This window comes from Cynara cardunculus (assembly GCF_001531365.2).
Source record: "Cynara cardunculus var. scolymus isolate 2C chromosome LG 11, CcrdV1, whole genome shotgun sequence".
Lineage (NCBI taxonomy): Eukaryota > Viridiplantae > Streptophyta > Magnoliopsida > Asterales > Asteraceae > Cynara > Cynara cardunculus.
This window is the reverse complement of record NC_037538.1, coordinates 8,704,747-8,710,196: the sequence shown is the minus strand read 5'-3', so window position 1 is coordinate 8,710,196 and position 5,450 is coordinate 8,704,747.

The window sequence follows — 5,450 nt, the reverse complement described above, 5'->3', positions numbered from 1 at the left end:
AACACATGATGGACTAACTTTGCAATAGCTAATTTCATAGGCAAATACCTTAAGTGACTAAAACTAGGAGGACAAAATTAGTGATGTAGGAATGACCATTGATGTTGTAAAGTGTAAATAATTGAAGAAGAACCAACCAATTAAGTATTTAGAGTTGGATTGAAAAGGTATGATTGTTGATTTTCGTTTATACTGAAGATGTAGGATGTAGTAAATTGGGACAAGTAGACGATTTGGTGTTATGATGCTCCTTATTTTGGTTTTGGACAAGTAGATGAGTTGGTGTTTAAATGCAAGGGCTATAACAACTTGATTAATGAAACCTTAACATATTATTTTAAAGCAAACGCTCAACTATAAGATCACACTTATGAACAAAAAATACTAATGGATCTCTCGGTCTACGAAGGAAAAAGCTAGACAATTGTAAATTATCACACTTGGATGTTTTTAATTGGGCATCATTTGGACTTTTCGCCGTGGGCACCAAAAATCTAAGGACCGGCAAGGGTTCACAAAACCTTTGTGCAGTGTGTGCAGATCGGTGATATAGTTGGGTGGTGCAGATGGGATAGAGAATTAGAGATCGAGCAGTGGGTTTATGTTAGTGAGGTCTTGGACGAAGATGAAAGAGTCTCAATAAGGATTGGGTCGGTCAGAGTTGAGGGAGCCGGAGTTACGATAAAGGGGTCACACACATGATCGAGTAGAGGGTTTTACCGAAGGCTCTGCCGGAGGTATAGGAGCCTAACTTCACGAGAAGGGGTTACATACTAGAAAAAGAGAAGGTATGGGTGTAGGAGTTGCCGAGGAATGGTGTGGAGTAGTGGCCGGGAAAGAAAGAGGGTGGGGGAGTTGCTTCCGTAGGAGAGGTTTCTCGTGGTTCATTACTGAGTTACTAAATATATGTATATTCATATATATTATAATAGTAATAATATAATAATAAATATTTATTAAATTGGAAATTAAATAAATAATGAAAAAGACCAAAATGCCGCTAGATTAAATTAGAATTTTTTTAAACAAAGGTTAGCCAATGGGATCAAAATTGAAATAAAGTAACAATTATAGTGACCAAAAACAAAACAAAATGACAACAATAATAACTAAAACTGATATTAATTTAGGGGTTGCTAATGGCACCCCTAATAGAGGGGTGTTGAATGCTTTGGAATTTGGAATTAGTTTGATTTCCAGCAAATGTCAAATTCAACAATAACATATTATATTTTATTATTATTGTTTTATATGTATACATATATTATATATATTGTATATTATCATTATTATAAGTTATATATAAATATATTATCTATTGTATATTTGATTGTGCTTTTTTGGTATCCCCACAACTTCAATAAAAGAAAGTAAAGTGATCCAAGAGAGCAATCGGATCTTCCTACAATGTATTTAACAAGTGTTGTCATATGAACCACAGTTACAGTCTCGTTTGTGGCAAAAACAAACATACAAAAGATACAGAGCTTGACAGCCCAGATCCCCACCGGAGAAACCGTATCTTTTGTATGTTTCTTTTTGCCACAGACGAGACTATAACCGTGGTTCATATGACAACACTCGTTAAATACATTGTAGGAAGATCCGATTGCTCTCTTGGATCACTTTACTTTCTTTTATTGAAGTTGTGGGGATACCAAAAAAGCACAATCAAATATACAATACGAGGTAGAGTTCTGTTCTTCAGATACTCTGTGTGCTTTACAAAGGAACCCGTCATAAGAATAAAAAAGATCGAATTAGATGCGAAAAGTTCTTATGCGAGTTTGTTTCCTCAAGTTTTTTCGTTTTGATTCGTTTATGCAATCATAACTTATTGGTTTACTTCAACATTTGAACTTCATTACTGGGTTATGCATATAAATTGGGATAATTGTTTAATCTAACAATTTCTCTGTTCATGGCAAATGCTTTCAGTTTTGTTTGTGTCACACGAAGTTTAATGTGTTTAACATGTTGTGTTTAGTTCATCACAATCATTATTGTTATTGATGTTAATTTCTGATCAATTTCGGATGGTTTGTGAGAGCAAGTAGTCAACATTTTGTTATGATTTTTGGGTTAAAAACGGATCTGAGCATAGTTTAATTATTTTGTTTCCTTATCGTTTTTTTTTTTACAAACTGCTTGCCTTTAGGTTTGTTGTTCTTGTTTGATGAGAACTAGAAGAATCCTCATGCTGAATATTCTGATGACATTTGACTATTATCATTGGTGTGAGGTTCACTCTTCCTTTTTGTTTATTTATTTTGTTTCAATGAATCCTTTTATCTTATCTCATTATATTGCTAAACATAAAAAGAAAACATAAATCATGGGCGTAACTAAACCATCACCATGGTCACAACATTATGATTGAGGTTCATTCTTAGCAACATGATAATAGTTTAGTTCAATGCTCTTAAAAACTACGAAGAAAGACACCCTTATCACACAAGCTTCTTATCAATGGAACTTTTGAAATAACGAATTCTGAGAATATGTGTTTTCTTTTTGCCTCATACCGATAACCCTCATAACCTGCTTTTTTTTTTTCCGGTCATAACTAATTTACAGCATATGAAATTGGGTGTATGTATGCCAACTCGATTAAGAAATGATGTTCTTTTAGGTAGTTTGTTATTTAAATATGACATCTAGCCATATGGTTAGGCTTTTTTTCCCGATTAACCTGGATATCCAACCCGCTATGCGGGCGACCACCTGATTGCTTTGCAGGTAGCCTGGAGTCACCACATTAAGGGGATATTTTATTCCTTCTTGGATTTGAACTGGATATCCATGTACTTTTGACCTTTTTAGGCTTTTGGTGTTCATACAATTAAGACCATGATCTAATTGAAACTTGTAGCTCACATCATCCTTTCCATGTTTGATTGTCGATCAGATGGATAACCATATATGGATGCTGTTGGGTCTGGGTCCAAACGGAACAATCTTATACTGCCGGTAACATTTATGGAGAACCTCAAAAGACTCCTAGAATTGGAGGCCAATACCAGGCAGAAATCCTTTCTTTGATGACGGAAAATAAGCGTTTGCAACTGATAGGATTTTTGCCTGGTATTCATCTCCAATCCTAGTAATGCTATTGGTCTTTTGCTTCTAGAATTGTAGATTAAGACCAGTTTGTCATGGTGCCAAAATTGATGTTCAAACCAGTTTTGAACTTGGTCCGGCTATTTCCTGTCATTTGGGTTTCCGATCAACATAAGAACAAGGAAGCAATAGAGGAAACCTGACTTGATTTCTAAGTGTCCCGCCAGAACTCACATCAAAGATCTTAAAGGTAATGTCTCTAAACRCCCTATGGTTGTTTAGCTTGTTCTAATTTTAATAGTCATTAGATCCGGCTAACGGTTTTAATTTTAGAAAAGTTCTTTAAACTATGTATAATTTTCTGCTGCCTTTTGATGGTTACAAAATTGTTTTAAAATCCTACAGTGGTAATGGTATTAGAGCCACTTTGACTAATTGAAACAAACAATCAGAAAAGAAACTAAAACGAAAAGTTTGGAAAAACGGGATTTATGTTTTTATTCTTTATGGCTGGCAACGGACGCTAGGGTTTAGGCTCAAGTGTTGTGTGTCGGGCCTGTCGTACCGTGGCCCAGCCGTTGCCGCRYCATCTCTTGCACCACAGGTGAGCTGCTGTCGCCTCTTTCCGGGGATGCGCCGCTGCAGTACSTGCAGTCAGTGCCACGCCTCGTCGTTCACAGGCTGTTGCCTTCTCACCGGTTATAACTGCTGTTGCCTTGCCTTTCACGACTACTGTTGCCTTCTTCACTGATCACGGYTGCTGCCCTGYCACACKCATGGCTGATGYCGTTCACGACCTGACGTCTTCGGGTCGCTACCTCGGGGTCACAGTTCGAGCCACATGCGCCCGACACTACTGCTGGGCTTGGTGCTCRGTTCATTCCGCCAGGGCTCTCTCCGCCCGTCTGTGGTTACTGCGGCCACCCGCTCGGTGCTGCCGCCCCTTTTTTGATTGGAGCCGTATTCACCCACAGCCACTACTGTGTTTTGTGCCGTCTTTGCCTTCGGCTGGTGTGATCCATCACGACACCAAGGTCTTGACCTTAGGCATGACAACGGGGTTGGGATGGTGCGGGTTTTGTAATCCCCAATCCTGGCCCCGGTTTTTAGTAATAGCCCCCGGCCCCGGTCCCTGGCGGGTACGGGGATTAACATCCCGTTCCCTATCAAACCCCATGAAGAATATCCGTTAGTTTGAGTCTACCGGGGATTCCCGACCCCGATTTGAGTTACATCCCCCGGCCTTGTTCCCGGTTTGAGCCTACCAGGGATCCCTGACCCCAGCCTCGGGACCCGTTTTAGCAGGGAATCTTTGTCCCCGTTTGGGTCGGGTGAGCCGGGTTCCCCATCGGGTCGGGGCAAATCACCATCCTTACTTGACCTGATGGCAGCGACCTATATGATTTTGGACGGTAACCTGGTTGAACCCTAAACGATTTAAGTTTTTGGTTTTGGGCCCAGTCCTGGTGGGTCGTGACTCTTGAGCTGATTTCAGTATGGATTTATGATTAATCTTGATTTGGTTAGTCCGTGTGTATCTCGTTGTTTTCAAAAATTTGTTGATTATCGTTTTTTATTGTGGCTTCTTTATGTCTATTATTTTCGACCAATTTATTTTATGTTTAAAATAATAAATAATATATGGTAGGTCCAAAAGAGTTGTGGGTGTATTTGGTTGATTTTATTTTTATATAAATTCGAGGGTTATAATTTTTGGTTGTTTATTTTAAGTTTGAATTATATTTATTTATTTGCTTTGAATAATCTATATTAAAGGAGAAACTAAGATTGATGACTTGGCTTCTCTTAAAATTAGAAATTTATTTGTCTTTTTTTTTCAACCTTCCACCTTTAATCTTTTTTATTTAATTTCACATTCTAATTTCTATGAACATTGATTATTTATTTATGTTTACATTTAACACAATCTTTTTATTTTTCCTAAGTTTTTTTCGTGAATTGTTTATCATTCAATCTCTTTTTCTTCATCTCTATCACTTGATTTGTTTTTCATTTTGAGACGATTAATTCAAGTATGCAATTCTTCTTAATTTTGTTGGGATTTTAGAGTTTTTTTTTAACTAATGTCTTTTTACATTTTTCTTTAGTTTTTTTCTCAATAGAACCAACACTATGTTTTTGACAATTGTTTTAGAGTTTGGTTGACAACAATCATTCCTCATGGAATCTTGAGAAACCAAGTTTAATGGAAAACCATCCTTCATATTTATCTTTTTTTTTTCTGGTTCTTATTTTACATTAAAATGTTTTCAACATATTAATTGTCGAAACTTTTTTTCTTCATATTCTATTTATTTTAAAATATTTTCAACTGTATTAATCGTTAAAAGATTTCATTTTTATAATTTAAATAATCGTTATTTATATGT